This window comes from Lissotriton vulgaris, chromosome 6, assembly GCF_964263255.1.
Source record: "Lissotriton vulgaris chromosome 6, aLisVul1.2, whole genome shotgun sequence".
Classification (NCBI taxonomy): Eukaryota; Metazoa; Chordata; class Amphibia; order Caudata; family Salamandridae; genus Lissotriton; species Lissotriton vulgaris.
This window is the reverse complement of record NC_141694.1, coordinates 1,361,258,912-1,361,282,925: the sequence shown is the minus strand read 5'-3', so window position 1 is coordinate 1,361,282,925 and position 24,014 is coordinate 1,361,258,912. Positions and strand designations below refer to the sequence as shown.

Here is a 24,014-nt window from a genome sequence, read left to right as displayed (position 1 = left end):
GCTCGTCAGCATAGTGAAGGAACTCTCCAACCCCAGCTCTAACACCAACGACATCCGCCCTCGCAAGATCTGTGCCACTCACTGGCCACCTTCTTCCATCACAAGATCACGGACATCCACAACAGCTTCAACACCTCGACCGCCCGACTACGGCAGACCCCACCCCGAACACCACCTGCGCCAACCCGATGACGTCCTGGTCCCACGTCAACGATGACGAGACTCGCAAGGTCATGAACTCCATCCACTCTGGATCACCATCAGACCCCTGCCCACACCACGTATTAAACAAAGCAGACGCTACCATCGCACTCCAACTACGGAAGATCATCAATATCTCCTTCGACCCAGCAACTTTCCCGGAAAGCTGGAAGCACGCCAAAATCAACGCCCTCCTCAAGAAGCCCAAGGCGGACCCCAAGAACCTCAAGAACTTCTGGCCCATCTCCCTGCTCCCATTCCCGGCGAAGGCCATTGAGAAGATCGTCAACACACAACTGACCCGATACCTCGAGGACAACAACACCCTAGACCCATCCCAGTCCGGATTCAGACGAAACCACAGCACTGAGACAGCCCTCATCGCCGCCACAGACGACATCAGGCGCCAACTAGACAACGGCGAAACTTCAGCCCTCATTCTCCTGGACCTGTCAGCCGCCTTCGACACGGTCTGCCACTGCACACTAAGGACACGCCTCCAAGAAGCTGGAATCCAGGAGAAGGCCCTGGACTGGACCCTGTCCTTTCTCTCCGGCATCACCCAGAGAGTCCGCCTCACACCCTTCCGATCCGAAGCCACCGACATAATTTGCGGCGTACCCCAGGGCTCATCCCTCAGCCTCAATGTATACATGGCCCCTCTCGCACAAGTGGCCCGCCAACACGACCTGAACATCATCTCCTACGCAGACGACACCCAGCTCATCCTCTCCCTCGCCAAGGACCTGCACACCGCCAAAACCAACCTCCATGAGGGAATGAATGCCGTCGCCGAGTGGATGAGGAGCAGCCGCCTGAAATTAAACTCAGAAAAGACGGAGATCCTCATCCTCGGCGACACCCCCTCTGGATGGGACGACTCCTGGTGGCCGACCACACTGGGAACAGCACCAACTCCCACTGACCACACATGCAACCTAGGATTTATCCTCGACTCCTCCCTCTCCATGTTGAAGCAGGTCAACGCCGTCTCCTCCTCCTGCTACAACACCCTCCGCATGCTTCGCAGGATCTACAAGTGGATCCCGACCGAAATCGAGCTCCAGCGGCAGATCCTTCTCCTTCCTCGCTGCCAAGACCTGGAACACCCTCCCCACCCATCTGCGGCTGACCCAAGATCTGCTCACCTTCAGAAGGCTCCTCAAGACCTGGCTCTTCGAGCAGTAGCAACACCCCCTCCCCTCAGCGCCTTGAGACCCTCACGGGTAGGTAGTGCGCTTTACAAGTTTACTGATTGATTGATTGATTGATTGTTGAGCCTGTTATGTTGTCGCATTTCTCAGCCTTATTTTCTCTATCACTACTTAAGAATTTGCTTGGGCCAGCCCTTCCCACTTTGCCGAAAGTCTCAGCAGTTCTAGATGAGAACCGATGAACTACTTTTCAAAGTATAGGGACACCCCATTTCGAGCACACCAAGTCTGGGGAGGCGCTTGAAGAGTTGCTCGCTATCTTGAATCTATATGAACCCTGTATTAGCGAGGGAGGGGCCAGAACCATTACATATAAAGGTTCTAGTCTTGGGTCCATCTTAGATTACATCTTCCTGACCTCGGGTATTTTACATAGAGTGTTGTCCTATAAAACTTTCGCTTCAATTCATAGCGACAACAACCCGGTCTTGCTAACTATGCACTGGAGAGCCCACATGGAAGATATGCCCCGCCCTGCGGCTATCGGTCATACCATATGCCCACGGATCAAGGGAGAAGGGTTAAATGGGCAAAAATGGTCCCCGGAGACTTTATGGATAAATTACTGCCCACAATTGAGGGACATATGGCTATTTGACAGGACCAACAGGCTAGTGCCCACGAGGTCATGGGGGCCTTCAAATCTATATGTTCCCATGTTGCTGGAGCTTTAACGGTCAAAGCTGTACAGGGGGGGGGGATCAAACAGCATCACTGATTCGATGCCAAGTGCTCCAAAGCCCATAAGGGGCTAATGACAGCTTTAAAACCCACCCCGAGGGAGGGCAGTGGTGGCCAGTTTAAGAAAGGAGTACAAGGCCACTGTAAATGGGAGGAAAAATGATATTAAAAAGAAGGCTTGGGAAGATCTACTTTCTTGTGAGGTCTTGCATGATAGTTCACAGTTTTGGGGCATAGTTGACCAACCATTTTTCGCAGAGTGGGACAACACAGTTATGGAATGCGTCATCCCAGATGACAAATGGCTAATGCATTTTGGGGAGGTATATGGTAATCGAGAAACTGATGCCCCGGAGAATCTGTGCGCTCCCTTGCCCTTTTCCCCTGATGAGGTGGAGAGAGCCATTGAGGAGACTTCCTAGAAGAAGGCCCCAGGGCAGGATGGCGTCCCCGCTGATTTCTATAGACACTCTCCAAAACTCTGTGCGGGGGTTCTAACAAGCGTATTTTTAGCTGCAAACGGTAAAGTCTTTCCCAAAACTTGGTCTACCTCCATCATCGTGCCAATCTTTAAAAAAGGCCAGCGGGACGACCCAGGGTGTTACAGGCCAATCTCCCTTTTAGACTGCAATTAAGATCTTAGGCAGAGTCTTACTATGCAAACTTAGAGTTAACATCGAAAGGTGCAGGGGCCTGTCAAACATTCAATATGGCTTTAGAGAAAAAAGGGGCACATTGGACCAGTGTTCCAATCTGCACTTGATAATATCTAAGTACACAGTGGCCAAGGAGGGGTCCTTGTTTCTGGCCTTCATGGACCTCTCCTCGGCTTTCGACCTAGTGAACAGGTCAAAATTGTGGGAAGCTCTAGTGCAGATTGGCGTGGATAAACCACTTGTGTATTTTTTGGCTTCCTTACATTGGGAACTGTTTGCCTCAGTGATGGTCACGAAGTAGGGAAGATGTACAAGTCACTTCTAATCCTTGAGAGGAGTGCGCCAGGGTTGCATCTTGGCCCCCTTCTTCTTTACCATCTGTATAAATGGCCTGGGTAAACACCTAGAGGCTGTGGAGGGGGACTTCCCGCGTGTAGGAGAAGTAAAGATCCCGTCTCTCCTACACGCTGACGATGCTGTACTGATAGCAGGTACAGGGGTGGGCCTCCAGCGTCTGCTAGATTCTTTTGGGACCTTTATGGATCAGCTGGACCTAAAGATCAATGCGAACAAGTCCCATACTATGGTGGTGGGCCGACATAGAAACAAGAGGAAAATTATACCCTTTTCCTGTAAGGGAGAGGCAGTGTCTAGGGTGGAAGTCTTTCCCTGTTTGGGAGTTACTTTTGATGAGAAGGGCATGTGGGGTCCACAAATAAAGGCCAAAAGTTTATCACTAGTGAGAGCGTCCTCAGCGTTGCTGGGTTTCTCAAAAAGATTGGGGGCCAGGCCCATGGAGGCTCTTTTAAAGATCTATAATTCTAAATGTATTTCCATAGTCATGTATGGTTTCTCATTATGGTGGTATGTATCACAAGATCTAATTCAAAAAGCAGAAAACAAGTTCTTGAGACTTCTGCTGTCCATCCCCCAGTCCACACCTACATATTCGATCCATGGGGAGGTGGGCTTAGACTATGTAACAGATAGAATCAGAATGGCCCCTTTATTATTCTGGCTAAAAACATGGCTTAATGCTGAGCTAACACTTAACCACTCCATCCTGACAGATGTTATGTCATTAGACCATGCAATGAAAATACCTTGGCTAGAATAGTAAGATATACCTTTGCAGAGCTAGGACGTTCAGATTTATATAATGTTCCTTCCAGCTTTAAGCGAGAGGATCTCATCTGGACCAAAAAGAATTTTATGGCTAGGGTGAGATTGGCTCAGGAAGAGCAGGAACTGATCAAACCAACTGTCAGACTACATTACTTGTTGTTAACTTCGCCCTCACTCGAGCCTTACCTCAGAACTGTAACTAAGCCCTTTCATAGATTTCTGTTAATTAAATTTAGATTCAACCTAATCCACTACTCCCTAGGCACTTATCTATCATGGTGTAAGCCGGAAAGCGGCCCCCGTGTAGCTGTGATGAATTCTCTATGCAGGACTCTATGCATTTTTTCATGTTTTGTAGTTTGTACACGGCCCCCAGGAAGAAATATCTGATACCTCTACTAAGAGAGGCAGGCTTTATCCAGGTTAGGCCTGCCTTAGTTTATCTACAGTCCTTGTGTAGCAATCGTGTTATTTTTTGTCTAGCCAGTTTCTTAGCTGCGGCTTACATAATTAAATCCAAAAAGGGCCATTGAGGGATTTTGTACAGTTTTAGCGTGCAATAACATCGAAATGCTTGTATAGTGTCCAGGTTTGCATTTGTCTAAAGTACGCACTCACAATGAATTTTCTATGATTGTGTATATGTATGAAATAAGTGATTTTTAATTGTATATAAATATTTTATTCCTTTTATGATTTTAACCAATCGAATAAAGTGTATTTGACTGACTGACTTTTCAAAGTCCTTTTTTTGATTTTTGACAAACAAGTACATATTGTTCCAATAATTTCTCTTTATTGCATAACATAAGTTGTGTGTGACCGAGAAATCCAATGAGAAATACAATGACCGTTCTATTTTCGCATTTTGTTTTTACATTTTTTAAGTATCTGTTGTGGGTTACATTTTAGCACGAATACAATTCTTTCCCAACTAGAGTCCGTCGTCTCGTAGTTTTCACTTTGTATTCTCTGTTTTTCCTCAGCACTGTGTTGAGTGCTTTCACGGTCCTTGACGTGCCCCTCCCCTCCGTAGCTCCTGCTCCTGCTTTCAAATTTGCTGTTGTTTCAACCGCTCACACTCACCCGCAGAACTGCCCATGTGTAGGGCAGCTGGTGGTGGTCTGCAAGTGAGCGGGGGATGTAGTGAGAGGGGGGATAGTAGCTGGTGAGATTCAGGAAATTGAGGAGTTCATATAGGACTATTTGGAGCTTGAATGGTGGCAGCAACTCTCAGCGCTAGTAGGTAGGCCAGAGAAAAAGGAAGGAAGGAGGGACACTGGGATGCACCATCCAATGTGGCTTTCAGGTTGTAGACCTTCTACATAAAAAATACGTAAGACTCTATGTAACGTTCAATTCAGCAAAGATGCCATGAGCTTTGATAACAGATGAACTTGAGTTCAATAAAAAATTCCCTGTTGTTAAAGGGATGAATCTCAGTGAGGAAATCTTTGGAATATGTGATCTTTGAGTCTAAGCTGCAAGTTGCATTTTACTGGTTAGTTAAAAATACTATGAATACCTAATTTATAACAATAATAGTTTTATTACAGTATACAGTAATGTCTGCACACCGAACAACCCTATCCATTTCGGGAAGCCATCGGTTTGAAGGAGCTTGAATATGTTTGACTGAATAACCTTTAGAAAAGATCTAATATATACTCATCATCAGGAAACCTTATTTAAGTGTCAGAAACATCCATAAAAGCTCAAATAATTTACATTAAAATATACATCGTACAAATTCATGAAATCACTACATTAGTGACCTAAGAAATCATTAAAATCAATCAACTATCCATGGTTAACAAAGCATACTCTTTCTCAAGCGTACAGCTAGTTTCAGAAAGGACGCTACCCTAAAGCAGGCGCCCCTGTGCCAGTGAGAGCTGGTGAGGGTAAGGGAAGTCCCCCATTTCCTTTGCTCCATTCTGGTAGTTTTGCTCAATTGTGGGTCAGTTGTCACTCACTGCTACTGTGCCCACCCACCTGGAGAGCTGGCTCAGGGGAGAAGGGGCAGGCATGCAGAAGGGTGTTGTTCAGTACTGCAGCCGATGCCGCTGCACCATATCTTCGTGTGTGTAGGAAGCTGGCTCTTTATTTAGTGTACCAAAATTAGGTGCACTCTGTAGAGACTCCAGGGATCCCTTACTAGTGTGCAGGGGCTTGCTTTAACAATCCCAAGGTGCTCTATTTGTGGTAGAGTTGTTAAGTAGCCTTAGGCTTTTCAGAGGAGAGTGTTGGGTATTTCAATCAATCAATCAATCAATCATGGCATTTATAAAGCGCACTACATACCCGTGAGGGTCTCATGGCGAAGGAGTGGGGGGAAGCTGCTACTGTTCGAAGAGCCAGGTCTTGAGGAGTATCCTGAAGGTTCGAAGGTCTTCGGTTTGTTTCAGGTGGATGGGGAGAATGTTCCATGTCTGGCGGCGAGGTGGGAGAATGATCTGTCTCCGGTGGTTACTCTTCGGTTGCGGGGGACGGTGGTTAGGGTGCGGTCTGTGAAGCGGAGCTGGCGGGTGTGGGCGTAGAGGCTGAGTCGGCTGTTGAGGTACTCTGGTCAGTGTTGTGGAGAGCCTTGTGTGCTTGGGTGAGGAGTTTGAAGGTTATCCTCTTGTGCAGGTCTCTCAGGTGGGGTGTGATGTGGCTGCGGTGAGGTATTTCGAGAATCAGGCATGCGGATGCTTTCTGGATGCGTTGGAGTCGTTTCAGGAGTTTGGCTGGGGCTCCTGCGTAGAGTTCGTTTCTGTAGTCCAGTCTGCTGCTGATGAGGGCCTTGGTGACCATCCTTGTTTCTGTGGGGATTCACTTGAAGATCCTGCGAAGCATGCGGAGCGTGCTGAAGCAGGAGGAGGAGATGGCGTTGACCTGCTTCTTCATGAGGAGGGTGGAGTCGAGGATGACTGCACACACAGAGTCAATAAATGAGTCACACTCTTAATAAGGAAATTGGACAGATATTTAGAAAAATAACGTGGAATTTTATTTTAATTTAGCGCCAGGATCTTCCAGATTGGGTAAGTACTTTTCAAGTTACCGATTTTCCGAAATTACACATGTTTCACAATGTCGGCGTTTGGTAACGCGTAATTTCGAAAGAGCAGAGATAAGAGATTCCCCTGATGAAGTGCGCTAGACGCACGAAATGCATTGGGAACTTGTTTGAATACTGCATTGTTTCAATGGATTAACTTTATTTGATGAACAAAAAACGACTATATGATATGAACATAAACTAAAAATTTGGGAAATAAAGCTGAAGGAAAGCTTTGCAAACTATCCAAGAACGTTTGGTTTTCAATGATTTAAGCGCATGCGCGCAGTCTTGCAGTGCCTTGAGGGCCGCCCTTGAGGATCAAGGACGCCATATGCTGATGTTTGGTACACACTCTATGGTCTAGAGAGTGATACCTCAAGTCGCACGCTACAATGTTGAACATTTTTGCAAATTGCTTGTGCACGAATTCATTTATTTGATTCTTGATTCCTAGGAAGACAGTAATTCAAGCCTTTTTGATCTCCTGTCTGAATTACTGCAATGTATTGTATCTGGGTACTGCAGAATGCAATCTACAGAAGCTCCAAAGAGTACAAACTGCTGCAGCTAGGCTGAACATTTCCAGACACTCATTGATTGGCTCATCCCTTGTCGAACTGCATTAATTCCCAACCAGGAAAAGGATTTCTTTCAAAGTTCTATGCTTTTGCTACAAGATCCTGAACTCGAAAGGACCACAATATCTACATCCCCTTATTAAGGCCTATCATCCTAGCAGATGTCTCAGATCCACATTAGCAGCACTCCATGTGGTCCCCAGAGCTGAAAGAGCACTGATGGGAGCCTGCTCTTTCAGTTGTGTACCTGTGAACCCCCCCTGCCCCCCCTCCCCCTAGTCGAATTGAGACAGGAACAGTTGGAAATGGTCTTTTAAAAAAATGCAAACTTGGTTTTCTAGACAAACCTAATCTCAGTGTAGGTATAGTTTGGACCATCTTAGGGCAGCAATCCTAGCACAGGGCCACTTTGTATGGAGTAACCAGGTGTTCACACAGTTGTTAACGTAACAGAACCCTGTCCCAGAGTTCTTAATTTCACCACAACCAAGATGGTGAAATCCTTACGTTTGAGGCATGTGTGCTGTAGATTGACATGCTTTGTATACTCCTGCCATCTATTTTTGTGCCGGATGTTTGCAAGTTGTTTTTCTTCGAAGAAGTCTTTTCCAGTCACTAAGTAAGGTGACTCCTCCTTTCGGTGATTTTGCAATGGACATCAACTCCATTTTTAGATTGTTTTTTTTCAACCATCGGGTGTTGTGGTTTGCTGCGCTTCGTTTCGAAACCATCCTTCGGGTTCCCCTTGATGTGCAATTCACTGTACCCTTGACGGTATTGTTATCGTGCACGTTTCACTATTCTCCGTGTATTGAATCGATCGGGAATCTCCATCTTCGGTCAAAGACATCTTGGGCTGCCTTCAGGCCCACCCGCGTCGGTTGACTTTGACTCTACTCCAAGTGCACTCGCACCGTCCTGCATAAAGTCCGAAACTAGTGCCTCTCACTGGAGCACATAGAAGAAGAAGATTGTGAAGCTTGTTGGTCGTTCCGATCGAAAAAGACTCTACGAGATCGTCAGGCTCGAGAAGAGAAATACAGCAACAAAGCATCTAACATACTCCGGATACCTTCGGGGAAGAATCCGAACATGAACTGGTGGAAGCGTCGGCAGCAGAAGAGGAGGCAGCCGCCTTTACCCCAGAAACCGATTCCGAACTGGAAATAGAATTTGAAGACGTTCCCCTGGGACAGGGTGCTGTGAGTACTAAAGCCCTTTTTCCCCACAGGCTCTCTTTGACCAAACAAAAGGCTTAGGCACATCCTCTTCCTTTAGGCCATGGTCGGCACCGAGATGATGTTTCCGACGCTCTGCCCTTGGGCCTGGCACCAAAACAACTAGGCAAGCCTTCTGGCCCGGGATCAGGCCTAGAAAAGTAGTCTTTGGAACTGAAACCTCCTGCTCCTAAAGACAAGTCCAGTTTGGACCCAAAACCTTCAGCGCCGAAATCAAGAGAGCCTTCCAAAGCCTCCGGAACCTATCCTGGACATTATGAAAGAAAAACTATCCCTTAAGCAGAAGAAAATCTACATCAAACCAGATACTGGACTTATTTTGGCTAAAACACCTTATAAAAGGAAAGGTAGTTGAGAGGACACTAGTTATAAAATTCCTTTCAAGAAAAAGGAGGACATGGTACTAGCCCTATTTACCCTAATCCTCAATCCCCTCCACCATCTTCACCGCTACCACAATTGCCAGGCTCAGATCCTTTACGCATAACACCTCAGGGGGTCTCCACATACACAGCCTGATATAGCGGATGATGATGAGGACAATACTTTTTTACCAGCAGACCCATGGGATCACTGTAATATTGACCCACCCATGGATAATGAGCAACATCTATATCCTGCAAAGCCATCACCTCCAGATAATAATGTGGCTTATCAAGAGCTCATTTCAAGAGCAGCAGCTTACCATCGAGTTGCATTACACGAACAGTCTTTACAAAAAGTATTTTTATTTGAGACACTAGGTTCTATTCATAGGACAAATCAGAGTCTACTATGTTAAACTTGTGTTTGTGCTCAGAGTGCAGCCTAAGTGAATTGTGTACAAGGCGGAACAAGCAACAAATAGGTGAGGAAGGAGAACTGCAGGCCAAGGTCCTGATTTCAAAGTGCCGAGGAAAGCGCTGGCAGTTGCAGCGGAAGCAGAGGCAGAGTTTCTGAACGGATCTGATGATTGGAAATTCAGCAAGGGAGCGAGAAGCCGCAGGAGCAGAGCCTCGAGCCCGCTGTCGCTGCTGTGCCGCTGGTGCGGATAAAAGCCGAAAGGCTGCCCGGTAGTGGCACCTAGGTAAGGGGCCTGAGCGCAGGGGGCTACTCTCCACTGCGAAGAGCGAGCCCGAGACTCCTGCGGAGGCGGCCAGGCCAGGCCAGGCTAGGCTGGGCGCGGCTTGCAGTGTTCTCGAGTGCTCCCGCTCGGGCCTTCCTCCTCTCACCTCCCCACTGAGAAGCCCATTCACTGCCAGCCACTGCCCGATAAGCGGCAAATAACGTCAGACGTAGTACCCAGCCCAGTTCCCAAAAGGAGGCAGCGTGAGCAGCAGGTGAGGGGCGCAACGAGAAGCAGGTGGACAGGGCCTGTTAGACGAGCCTCCCACCAGCCTCACACCCAAGAGCTCTGTGAACATGCCCCTCCTAAGAACACCAGCAGCACAGCCTCAACCCCTGCTACAGACCGACACAGCCCCAGCTCCCAGCCCCCAATACTCTACTTTCTTGGTTAATCTCCTGGTCAGCATGGCTATCCAAAAAGCGCACTTCAACAGCTGAGCCAGGGCTGTCTGGCAGGGAGGCCGGGGCTTTTTGGGGGGAATTAAAGGAAAATATAGGAAACAGAGGACATCGACAAGACAACAACAGCTTCAACCCTTCAGATGCTGCGGTCCCACTGTGCTGAGCTCCCAGGGGGATAAAAGAGTGCAGCTAGCTAATTATAGTTACAAAAACTGGGCTACCCCCTCCCATTCACAAGCCCGGCTCTGCAAGCCCTCCCAAGAGTACTTAAGTCCTTGGCATCGAGGCACAGGCACCAGCAACCTCTGAAGCGACAACCGCCAGCAACCTCAAGCACTACGCACCCATATTAGACAAAACTGTACTCTCTAAGACCACAATGATGTGGAACTAAAGTGAAGTCTTACTAACACAGTGTTCTAAGTATACATTCAGGTCTTGTGAATCACCCTAAATTGATTAATGTCCTCCATATCGCTTACAAGGTAAACACTATTAAATAGGACCTTGCTACCTACCTTACCTGCACAGGACGCCGCCACCACCAAGAGTCAAGAGGGCCATAACCCACGCCGCCACCGGCCAAGAGTCAGCCGCATCATTTACAACTCCCGGCAGGCACAGCAGCGGCGCGCACCGCTGACGACGTGCCCGCACCAGGAGGTGCATAAAGCAGGCGCTGAGCCCCTCTTCGCGGGACGCGTGCGGGACGCGCCGGGCGAAGCCTGGGCCAAGGGCGGGCCCGTTCAAGCCCGTTCAAGACCGGACAAGGACGGGACGGTCCACCCCCCTTTCATCTGCTCCCGTGAATTAAGGTCCGTTTATTTTTCTTCTTTGCTACTGTACCTGACCCCTCCCATAAAGGAGTCTAAGTGACCGGCTCTCGAAAGTAATCATGTCAACTGCACCACCTGAAGCCCCGAATATTAGGAAGTCAACCGGAGGTTCACTATTAGGCACCCTGGATAACTTTCTAGTTAGGGTATCAACAGCACTGGCCAAGGATATCGAACTCACTGAACAGAGACTCTCCTTGGATACCCCATTTGATAAAAGATCTTCATTGGGAAGCCTGGCGAGGGCAAGATCACCAATTCGCCATCCATCTAACTCCCAGGACACATTGCCTCCCTCGGGAGTCGTGGAGCGAAGTAACACGTCACAGTCCGTTGTTATCCATGATATAAGCTTAAACTCCCCTACTGGGACGGATGTCCATAATGCCCCAAAGATTATCCCCTCTCCCAATATTAAAACCCGCTCAGCCTCCCACGCAAAATCAGGCCTTCCACAGCGAGATGCGGGAGCGGCTGCTAAAAGGAAGCGCACTGGTGCACAAACAACTCTAGGAGGCAAATAAGCTAAAACTGGCAAAATGGATGTGCCTAATGAAGTCCCAGCTGCCAGACTTCCTCCTAGTCCACCCCATTCACCAACAATTGCCATAGAAGAGCATAACGGACCAAATACTACTTTGGGGGGAGAAGAACAACCTGATATGAGCCCATTATTTTGGAAGAGACTAGAAACCACTTTCGAAAAATTCTGCACCCCAATTTCCACACGACTGGACTCAATTGAGAATAGATTAGTCTGCCTTGAACTCCCACTCGCATCACTCTAGAAGCAAGCGGGTCTGAGGGCTAATGACTCTACTCACAGGCAGACAAAAACTCCAGGCCAAAGACCAATTGACTTCAACGCTGTTGCAGCATCAAACAGTCGTACTGTCCCCACTCAAAGATCTCCTGCCTTAACCTCTGTCGATGGCCAAGCTCCCAGCCTGCCAGCAGGTGCAAATGCAGCTATAAGGGACAAACCCCATCAAACAGCTGCTGGCACATCAGCACCCAGACTACAAAAACTGCCCTTGGTCCAGAGCGCTGATCCCCTGCCCAATATCGATTTTCCACCCCAATCAGCGCCCTATGTGGTGTTTTTGGCAGGGGTTCCCTCTCTGGCACAGGGGAAAAGGGAGACGTATGCAGAACTAAAAAATAAGTGCACCTTCTGGCTCAATCAAAAATGACCGCTTCCGATAAATATAACAGCAGAAATTCTGTTTGCCAGGAGAGTGAACTGGATTGGCAAGAGCACTAAAACCATGGCGGGGGACTGTGTTATAATCAATTTTAGAGACTGGAGGTGCGTCAAATTTATTTGCAATTGGCCACAAAATATTTTGTTGCCTGGAATTCTTACACTGCCACTGTCCCACTTTTATGAACCCCGGTATCTAACCACAAGAGACCTATTCCCACAGGACGAAGCGCCGAACACATGCCCTTTGGGGAACATCATGCTCTTTAATAGATTTGACGCCCTCTCAGGTCTGGGGGACTGCGACTGATGCTCTGTGTCCCAAGCTTTAGTACAGAATACTATATCTCTAAGTAACGGGGGATCTGTGGAAAAGGGGTTTGGACAAGATACTGGCCAGCCACTTCTAGATGTTAAAGGGAGATTGGATCAGAAGGCTGCAGAAGATCTTATTGACCTGCTATCTTCCAGTGATGAATTCTCCCTGGATAGGGATTCATCGCCGAGAGGATCAGCAATAACCTTACCAACAGCTTACATTACTGTCCCTACTACTGCACCATCTGACCCAGTACGAAATGGGCCTACAAACGCTCCTGGTGGTTTGAATAATTTGGTTAATTGTGGTAATCAGTCACCTAGAAACTATAACCAAAATTCAACCTTAAAAATTCTAACCTGGAACATAGCAGGTGTCGCCGCCAACCAGGATAATCCTGACTGGTGTGCCTTTGTAGACTTCCACGGGATATGTATATTCCAGGAGACATGGGCTCTTAACCCCATACATAGACTGGGCTATTCAACGTTTATGGAGCCAGCCCTGAAAGGTCCTAGAGGCAGACCATCGGGGGGACTATGCATCTGGATAGGTACCCATCTTGGGTTTTCCGCGAAAAGTATATACACCAACAGCCCTGATATAACCTGTATCATATTGTCACACACTAAAACACCTAAACTGGCACTTATTAATATCTACTCTAGGCCAGAGTCCTCTCTTTTGCACTCCCTTCCGGGAGATGTTGCGTTGATGATTGGTGGTGACTTCAATTGTCATTATGAACCACTTATTGGAGTCCCCGAATCTCAACAGATGAGGATGAAATATGGTCAATCCCCCACCGAAATATGTACCCAGCTAAACAATGGTCAGCCATGGTACTTCAGCTAACCTCCATAACCTACTCCTTTTCCTTTAGAGCATGTAATGGGCGTTTTAAGGGGGATAGCCCAGGGCAACCAACCTAAGGCGGAAGGGGTCAAACTTCTGTAACTGATTATTTTATGGTTAGTATGCCCCTATGGCCTAAGATTCTCAACTTCCAAATCTCCAGTCGCACGGAAAGCGACCACAATCCCCTTTCAACCGAGATTAACTATGATTTGATAACTGAGGCCAATGAAACTTACGAAAATAGCGACCTCAGAATAATTCAAGCTTGGAGGAGAATCAGATGGGCAAACATGAAGAAATCCACTGAAAATATGGGTAAATTGTACCTGAGCATAATTCCCCTCTCAGAAAGGGCAAACTTAATCATGACTCTTCCATTTGGTAACAGCGTACAAAGGTCCCTGTCAGGGTTGCATGAGGAACTTACTATCTTATTGGCGAACTCCTTTTTATAAAACAACCCCTATTAAACCCAAGCCTCTTGCTACTAAACACCCTTGGTTTAATAAGGGTTGCAAAGAATTGAAGCAGGGGTTACTTAAGGCACTGAAACAAGGCTCCCCGGCGCCGTGACTGAAGCCAGGCGTGCTTATAAACAAATGACTTTTAATGCAAAAAAAGAGTGAAAAGAAGATCAATGGCATGCCATCAGATTTGCACTCGAGGCCAAAGATCCACGGTCCTTCTGGAATCTAGTTCACATGGGGAAACCAGAAGGTAGGACCTCAATTGATCCAAATATACCTGAAGACAATCTTGGTCTTTACATTTTAAAGAGCTTTATTCTACTCCCCCAATATCAAAAAGCTCAGCCCCCACTGCTTTGACGGTTATGGACCCTAACTGCCCCACACCGCTTTTTACCTTGGATGAGGTTCTTATTGCAGTGCATTCCCTGCAATCGAACAAAGCGCCTGGGCTAGATAGGATCCCAGGCGACCTCTTCAAAGAAGAACCAGTAGTCTGGGCCCCCTATCTTTTATTACTCTACAACACAATTTTGTACGGCCTACCTCTCCCAGCCACATGGTTGGGGGCGGAGATAATTCCCATCTTTAAGAAGCGTTCCCCGCTCGAACCATCAAATTACAGGCCAATCAGCCTTATCGATGTAAGCCAGAAGATCTACGCAAGATACTCTTACAACGCCTACTGGACTGGGTAAATGATAATAATATACTGACTCCCCTCCAGGCAGGCTTTAGGGCTAAAACGTCCACAATTGATCAACTGTTTCGGCTTCAAGTCCTTTACTGGAAGCACGTTGTCCTGTACCAGGGAAGTTTATATCTAAAATTTGTGGACCTAAAGTCAGCTTTCGATATGGTGGATCGTAACCAACTCTGGGCTATTTTACTATCAATGGGGGTGCCACCTTACTTATGCCACCAATTCAAACACCTTCACGAAGGCACCTATGCCAGAGTGCGCTTTGGGAAGTATGGTCAGCTAACAGGGCCCTTTCCGGTTGAGAAAGGGGTTAGGCAGGGCTGTGTTCTTGCCCCTACCCTCTTCTCCCTTTTTCTTAATGGGCTCATTGAAGACCTACTATCAATCAAAGATATCGACTCCCCAAAATTAGTCTCGCAGAGATTTCCTGCAGTAATGTTTGCAGATGATACTCTGCTTCTCTCAAAATCCCCCATGGGCATGCAGAGGGTCTTAAACCAGTTCATTACATTTTGCACACATAGAAATCTGGTAGTTAACATCGATAAGACCAAGTATATGGTATTTAATGCCAACACCACTAATTGTCCACATCCCATGATGGAAGGCAGACCGTTAGAAAGAGTCCCAACATTTGATTACCTAGGGTTGACTCTAACTGACAGAATGGGGTGGGGAGCACAAATGGCTAAGGCCAACCTAAAACTTGTACAGACAACTGGGGGAATTTTAAACGTCCAAAAAAACTGTGCGTACAAAACTATTAGTGCCCCACTGGAAATCTTCAAAGTTCAAGCAAGATCTTCTTCCCTTTACGGGGCGGAACTTTGGGGACACGTTCCTTCTACTGATCTAACCACTACAGAAAATAATTTTATTAGGCAAATTTTAACCTTGCCTAGAAGCACTCCTTTAGTCGCACTTAGGCTAGACCTGAATATTAGGCCTATAGCCGAAGCCATTGCCTCATGTCCCTTCTCTATTGGAGGAGGCTGTGGAGCACCCCCGAACTGGAAACCTATAAAAATGAATTAAAGGTGGTGCTAGCCTCCCCAGGAGCAGGTAGAATTCCATGGCTACGCTTCGTTAGACAGTCTCTTGCTCAAATTGGATACGAAAACTTATGGACAAACCCTGAGGCAACATCCTCAACTATTTCTAAGAAAACATTGTCCAGTGCTGTGAAGGACTTTAGCCTCGGGAGGACCATTTGCTCAGTACCATCAACGAGCCTGACCGGTGTCTTCCTGAGTCATAAGTCCATATACAGCTCATTCTATGACAGACAGGTGGACGGGGGGTTCTGTACATTTATGCCCCGGCTGCATGACTGAAAATAAAACTATTCTGCATGTTACTCTTTTCTGTCCAGCCTATTCACTTATACGAAGAAAGTGGATAATACAACTATGTAATAATTTGGGCATAAGGGACTATCAAGCCTTCTTTAGGATCTTGAAGTCTGACACGAATCCTTTGATAGTGTTCGCCATAACTAAGTTTCTGTTCTCTATGTGGTCTATCCGAAGGAAATTACTAAAATAACAAGGCAACCTATGTATTTATCTGCTGAGACTTGAGAATTATTTGGATCAACACGTTATCTTAACTTTTTAAAACATTTTTTTTTTATTATTTAAATGTTTAATGTTTTAACACATTGCCTTCTCCCCTCTGATTTCACATGATGTATTTTAATACTTATAACTATAAATGAACTGTGGAAAAGTGAAAATGTATTTTTTATGTACTTTGATGGTTAAAACAAACCGAAATAAAGTTTATTGAATGAATGAATTAACTAGGCAAAATATCTTTGTTACTGTCCCCTTTCGAGAATCTAAGCCAAGTCCTGTCAAGTGATCTATTACGTTTTGAGTTTATATTTGGCCAACTGATGGAAGTTACCCATACAACATGTCAAACACAAGTCCTACTGAAAAAAAAATCTGAATGTTATTAGTCTTAAATTAGTGGTGAAAAATTATTCCCCACTTTTATGAAATCCTGCTCCCTTTTTTAATTCAGCATTGACATCTAAAAATAATTTACGTTTTTGAAAAGGTCCTGATGAAATCTCAACTAACGAGTTTGCTATTTGGAAAATAACTGTTTAAGATACTAAGTGTTTATTCCAAATGTAGTTAACAAGAAAGATAGACAGCTGGTGAGAAACTATAACGCAGTATAGCTTAACAATGCCTCGCAATGTTCTTAATACTAGTACACCTTCAATCTTATATCCACTAGACCGTCGTGTGGACGATTAACTCTTTGTGGTGTTCTCTGGGGCAAAGAAAGGCAAGGCGGTGCAGAAGAGGACCGTATCCAGGTGGTAGTTCTGTCATTAAGATCTGCTATGTGATGAAGCAGCTGTGAGAAGTTGGCCTGATATATAATGTTCACTATTCTAGTGAGCACTTTGTATCAGTCCAAACAACCCTTATTGATGATTGGTTGTAAGTCAACCATAAACCAGCTATCCTAGTAGCATGGACAAGAGCAGTCTTTAGGCTAAACTCTAGAGGGCGTGTTAAGCCAGCTGTTATACCATCACATATACCCCTTGAACACCAAGTGAAAGGACACCACACAAGTTGTTATGAAAATAAAAGGATAAAAGGATATTTATTTAGGACACAACAACCCTGGACTCTTTATGAGGACAGGGTGCTATGCACAATACAAAGCTCTTATGAAAATACTCAGTCGCACGATTTACACAAATGCCCGAGGGGCACGAAAAACCATATACTCTAAAAGTGGAATGCGAAATTACTAGCAGGTAAGTACTACTCTAATAGACTTTAGGATCGCTAGGACTGGACTACTGAACCTTCAGATTACTAGCAGGAGGCCTAGGGGGATCGGGTGCAGAGTGTGCACTCTCATGCGGGACAAAGTCTATGGTTCCTAGAAATTACAAAGTTAGTGTTATCAGACGAATCCGACTAGGTAGAGCTGAAACGAAAAAGGATCTGGACCCTTGGATAGTGAGGCTATGCTGGAGCACCGAAATGCTGAGGTTACCTAGCCCAGGGGCTGCAAGACGTCGGGAATCCTCGTTGCAGTCTATGGAGCCCGAAAGAAGAAGTTTTCTGGCAGGCGACCAGTGAAGAGATTCGGATGGATCCAAGCCTGGATCGAAGATGGAGGACACCTGTAAGCAGAGGGGACCAAGTCCTGAATCACTAGCCAGTGATCAGATGGGCACCAGGATGGCACCGGATGGAGTCACCTCGACCAGGTGAGTGGGCGACGCTGGGCTCTGCAGTCTCACGGACCAGGAGGCGTTGTCGGCGACCAGGATGGAGGTGCGAGCTGTCCCACGAAGGTCTCTGCTGTCGACGTCGCTGGACCCAGGATTGGGGCAACAAGTCTTGGCAAATGCAAGCCCACGCGGTGGACTTAAAATGGCGTCTGGAGTGGACCAAGAGGGTCCGGGGTGCTCCTCTTTTGGAGGGGAGCAAGGGCCAGTCTGGAGCAACCAGACCAGCGGTGTTGTCGTCGTTGGGCGTCGTCAAGAGGGCCACAAGCCAGCAGGCAAGTAGCCGGAAAACGCGGTGATCTGCAAAGAGCAGAAGGGCCCCACGCAGATCTGGTGGATGCTGGGGGGCTGGACTTCGGTGCTGGAGCTGCTCAGGGTCAGGGCTTCTCGAACCCCAAAGCACTCACTCGAGGATCCCTCGGCGGTCGTGCTGGATAAGCGTCGTGCAGTTCTGAAGATGGCCGGTCCCTCGAGGTCTCATCACACCCACGGATCTCAGCTGAGCTGACGATGTAGGTAGAGGTCAGAGGTGCCAGGGAAGCCGGGTCTCGTCGTGCTGGTCGGTCGGATTCCGGAGGAAGGACGTGCAGCAAACCGCAGTGTTCTTAGATGGTGCCTGCGGGTGCAGGGTGACTACTCCTTAGTCACAAGGGAGAAATCTTGAGAAGAAGTCTTGAGTTCCTTTCGCAGAAAGTAGTTTCAGGATTCAAAGATGATTTGGAAGGGGGCCCGCTCCTATCTTTATACTAGGAAAAGGGGCTGGAACGCGACTAGGTCCTGCCCATGGGTGGGACCAGGAAGGGGGGTGGTTACACCCCTCTCCCATGCCGGACTTTCCCCAGGTCAGGGGCTGGTGTGCCCATGGAACTGGTTCTAGCCGGCCTATGCATAGTGAGCACCGGGGTGCCACTTGCAGTCACCTTCCTCTAAAGCCCTGCCTACCCAGGATACACAAACCCCTGTCTGGGATGGTGCTAGCACCACCCCTGACAGGAAACCCTTTGTCCAAGCCTCCCTCGCTGGAAGGACTCCCAGCAGCAGGAGGTCAGACTTGTGTCCGTGGTGGCAGCGTCCATTTTGTGATGCTGAGGCTTGAGATAACTTTAACCGGGGTTCACAGTTACATACATGTCGTGTCCCTCTAGAAGGGTGGAATGCTAACCCCGTCGCCAGAATTGGTTAGTATTCCAATTCGTATGACACCTTACTCAACATGTTTTGATAAAGCGATACCAGAGTTGGCATATAACCGCGAGGATTATAATGCACTTAAGAGTATATGGTATGCGTTATCATGGAACAGCTATTAGGACTTGGTTCCGCTGCAAACGGGCTCAGCTCATGCCAGAGCACCATTTCACACGATTCCAAGCACTCTGCCTTCAGGATTGTTAAGGCCTGCCATAGGAGTGACTGATAGGAATCTATGTGTCCATTTTAGGGTTAGATATAGGTATACTATATCTAAAGCAAAGGGTGATTACACCACCTTGCCCCAGCTGTTGTGCAGCCAGTTGTGTCAGATTTATATGGCCAGCCAGGGGTGGCATAATACATGCTGCAGCCCCTGGTAGGCCCTGGGTACACCTATGCCCTGAGTTACAGGGTCTGATAAGGTGGCCCAGTACTAATTAGATATGTACCTAAGGTACATGGAATCCATTTTAGAGAGAGAGCAGTAGGCCTGGTGCCCTGAATAGCAGGGTCCCAGGTCAACTAAGTCGGAAAACCAGCAAAACACCAGGCAAAAAGTTGGGGGCAACCATAGTCAGGTATCCACCCTCCTACAGCAGCCGCCTGAGGACTGAGGGCCCACTGCACAAGGACCAAAACTGCTTCCACTGCACTGGTAGAAAGTTTGCTGGATATTTGTTAGGCTGGGATGTTGGCATCAGTGTATGTATTCATGAAGTACTACTACCACGATAGACCGGTCCAACAGGATAGGCCTTCCGGTTCTAGTCATTCCACAGACTACCATGGGGGGAGGCAGTGCTTAAATTAAGCCGGTGCTCAGGCTCAGGACCAGCACTTATTTCACATGGCCGGGGCTACAATTTCTGACCCTGCAGGTGGTGGTCCTATATTAATTGCCCAACTTCAAAAATAAAATAAAAACATACCTTGCATGGTGATGTGCTGGTTTCATAGGCAGTCGTACGTCTGTTCAGGCAGGCATGATTGTGTATCACCACGTTAGTGATGATGTCATCACGCCTGTCACGAATCCAAGAACTCAACATTAACGATTGGCTTGCATTCTAATCCCAGAGTCTGCTGCATCCTGCCACTGCCTGAGTCTAAGCCTCCCATTGGATACATTTTGTGGGGGCTGGCTTATGACCGAGGTTAAGGCAAGGAAGCTGTGAGATCGCTTTACGAATTTGGGAGTTAAGGCTCCTGAGGAAGCATAAACGAAAGTATGTATGGACTTTCTACTTGCTCATTAGCCAGAGTAGTATAGCCTGCAGTCCTGCATTGACCCAGTATGCGCAACAGCCATACTCGCGTCTCACAGGCATTGGCAGCATTCCGGCTGGGGACAGTGCTTATGCTGTAGCAGGCAGGGTCACAGCAAGCTGAGCAGTGGATGCCTAGTCCGTCGCCATAACTGCACCAAACGAATTACAGGCAGCACTAGCTGTGCTCTATCAGCCGCCTGATCCGCAACAAACCCAGTCAGACCACACTGATTAATATGTTAAAATAAAGCATTTTCATTTTGTGTACATTTTGTTTTGCACTCATCTGTCGGGGACAGACAGCAGAGTATTGTTACAGGATAGCGACTGAGGCAGTGTGGGTGTTTAGAGGTAGAAGTGGGCTGTGGCCACCTTGGCAACATTTTCGGCATCAGCTTTTCTTTTTTTTTTTTTTTTTTACAAATTAAGCTCCTGGGGAGGTACTGTTTTGGTATCCGTTCTAAAAGTGAGGAGTCTGCGGTTAGAAGTATCCACCAAAAAGAGAAGTTAGTTACCTTTAGTAACTCTCTTTATGGTGGGTACTCTAATGGCCAATTCCTCATCACCCTCCCACCTTCCTCTTCTGTGTGATGAACTCTTTTCTGTCTAATGTCATGTCATATTCGAGATCTGCAAACTGGTACAAATATTTGGCTTTTGGGCTCCATGTCCGTGGGAGTGGCAGTGTACTTAAAGAAACTGATGTCAGCATGCTTGTGTGGTGTCAATAGGCAGCTCCAGATGTCACTACAGGGGTGGAATGAAGTGAACTTGGATCCACTCAGAGTCACCTACTAACACAAAGGAGCTAAGCTGAAAAATCTTCCTGATCCAGTCTGGTACCTGGTGATGTTCTAAAGGTGAGGAGTCAGCGGTTGGATAAAGTATCCACCAGAAAGAGCGCTACTGAAGGCAAGTAACTTTTTCTTCTAAACTAACTTCAAATAGTGTACTTCTAGGAAATTTGGAAAGATACCAACTTTTATTTCTGTAATTTCACTGCTTTTAAACGTTAAGTGACAAAGACAAGGATGGGTAGACCAAGCAGGGGTGTTGCAGTTCTAATTGATAACGATTTCGGACTGGTTGAAACCAAAGTTATATTAAAATAAAAAAATATATTGACAGTTCCTTTTAAATTTAAAGTTAACACTATTACTGTTATCAAGATCTATATAACAAATATTGAAGAATAAAAATCGTGTTTCATTGATGAATTTGAATGTGAAATCGACCCCTAACATTGACAGTACTCCGTACATTGACAGTACTTCAGTGATAACTGGGGACTTCAACACATACTTATCATGTAGGAATCTAACAAGAATTTCAATACTTTGGATGAGCAATTTCACATCCCATAGCTGGTCTGTAATGCATTGAAATCCACCCCACACAAACAAATTATTAAGTTGTCACTTTGGAATCTGGGATTAGGCAATTTAATGGCATATTCCTGAATGATCAACTAGCCCTTTACACTTTTCATGCATCATGAATCAAAACTGCAACTCATTATTCTTTCTGAAAGTATCAGATTCTGATATATGTTTTAACTTCAAAATTATTGTTCCGCCAGAAAGGAACCCCCATCATCAAGATATCTCTTTAAGTTGGTTGACTCTTTCATTGAACTCCACCATCTTTAATGAGCCATATGCTCTGTGGGTAAACCGACAAATCTGGAACTGAGAGCGCACAGTTCAAAAACAGCCTTTCACTGTCCCTTTCATTGTGGAGGCATTGAGCTTGACACATTTTATCTTAAATGTGGGACAAGAGTTGGGAAATATGTTAAACTTTATTTTGACCACTGTGAATTCGAAAGCAAAAAAAGTACTAAGGATAAATATTGTGGACCGTTTGATATTTTATGCAAGAAGACTATATAGGAAAATCTAAAGATCGGCACAAAAATTGAAAGCTGATGCAGATGAAAGAAATGCTATTAAACACACCTAAAACAAGAAGGGCACAATTTAAACTACATGATCAGGCAGATGCTTGGACAGAACTGTTGCTTTCAATCAAATTTAATAACACTTGCAAATTCTGGTCTATTGTAGGCAATGCAAGCTTTGCACCAAGTATCATGCTTCGTACGCTAGATGGAAAACCTTTCTTTCCAGTTTATATGGACAGATATAAACACCCTCAGAAAATCAGGCTACTAACGGGCTCTCCCATAAGGAAGTTGAAATGCTCATAAGAAGCTGCAGAGATTTCTGTGCAACTGCCCTAACCACATCCCCGTAACTGTAATATAGTAATTGTTGGAATTGACTCTTTCTGCAGGGTCGTCCCCAAACTTTTTGACTTCCTCCTCCCCTTTTTGCTGATCTTCTTCTTTTTTTTTTGTTGTTGCTGGTTTTAGGACTCTACCACTGCTTACCAGTGCTAAAGTGCTTGTGGTCTCATGGTTTCATTGGATCTCTGCAATTCGCATATTTAATTTACTTACAAGTCCCTAGTATAGTGCACTACATGTGCATATGGTCGGTAAATTAAATGCTACTAGTGGGCCTACAGCAACAATTGTGCCACCCACTTAAGTAGCCCTTAAACATGGTTAAGGCCTGCTACTGCAGAGCCTGTTGGGCAGTTTACACTGTCATGTTGAATTGGCATTTAAAACCCCGTGCCAAGCCTTAAACTCTTCTTTTATTACATATAGGTCACCCCTAAGGTAGGCCCTAGGTAGCCCAAAGGGCAGGGTGCTATGTAATTAAAAGGTAGGACATGTACATTTAGGTTTTGCATGTCCTGTTAGTGAAGAAATCCCAAACTCGTTTTTCACTACTGAGAGGCCTACCTCTCTCATAGGTTATTAAGCTGTCATTCCTAATTTAGAGAAGGAGGAGTTATCCGGTTTAGTAACTCTAGAATGGCAATAACAAATCCTCTTTAATAGTAAATTTGGATTTGTAGTTACCATTCTGAAAATTTCTCTTTTAGAAAGCTGGACATTTTACTGCTGTCAGCCATTTGATGCCTGCTGCCTGTCTCTGATGACTGGGTGACAGTTCACTTTGTGTGTTCCCTCTAGACAGCCACACATAAAAGGAAGGCTGGGTGTGGTTTCATTAATCTTCTTTGGAGGAAGGGAGGAAGGGAAGGAGGGAGAAGCTGGGCACAGCCTCACACTTAATCCTGAATAGGCTGGGCCCCATCCACACACAAAGAGCTAGGGCTGGAAGAAAGGACCTCTGTGCACTTCAAGGACCCTTCTTTGATGTCACCCCCACTTCAAAGGCACAACTGGGTATACGTACTGGACCACTGACCCCACACAGTACACTTCTGGATTCTAAATCAACTTGCTAAGGAGAAGTGCTGTGCTATGGACTGCTATACTGGTGGACTGCTGCTCTGGAAGACCGCTACCTATCCGTCCTCTCTGCTGTCGATGCATAACCTTGACTGCGGGATCAGCACTGGCGAATTGCTGGGCTGCACCCTGCAACTCTGTTGCTACCAGGATCAAGGTACTTTTATTCAGCGAGCCTTGTGTGGCTCCTGCACCCAGCCTACACACGATTGCAGTCGGCCTGAACTCTTTTGCCTGGTACAGTGTAGGAAAGTAAACACAAGGAGTTGATGGACGGAGTGCTGAAACTTTTCGACACTAACCCCCAGTCACAGATTGGGG

General features: G+C 46.4%; 1 protein-coding gene across 2 annotated transcripts in view; it reads left to right on the top strand.

Annotated features, from left to right (window-relative positions):
- The window catches only part of USP34 (ubiquitin specific peptidase 34), a 2,709,276-nt gene that overhangs the window by 264,488 nt on the left and 2,420,774 nt on the right, over positions 1 to 24,014 (top strand). The window lies entirely within an intron of this gene.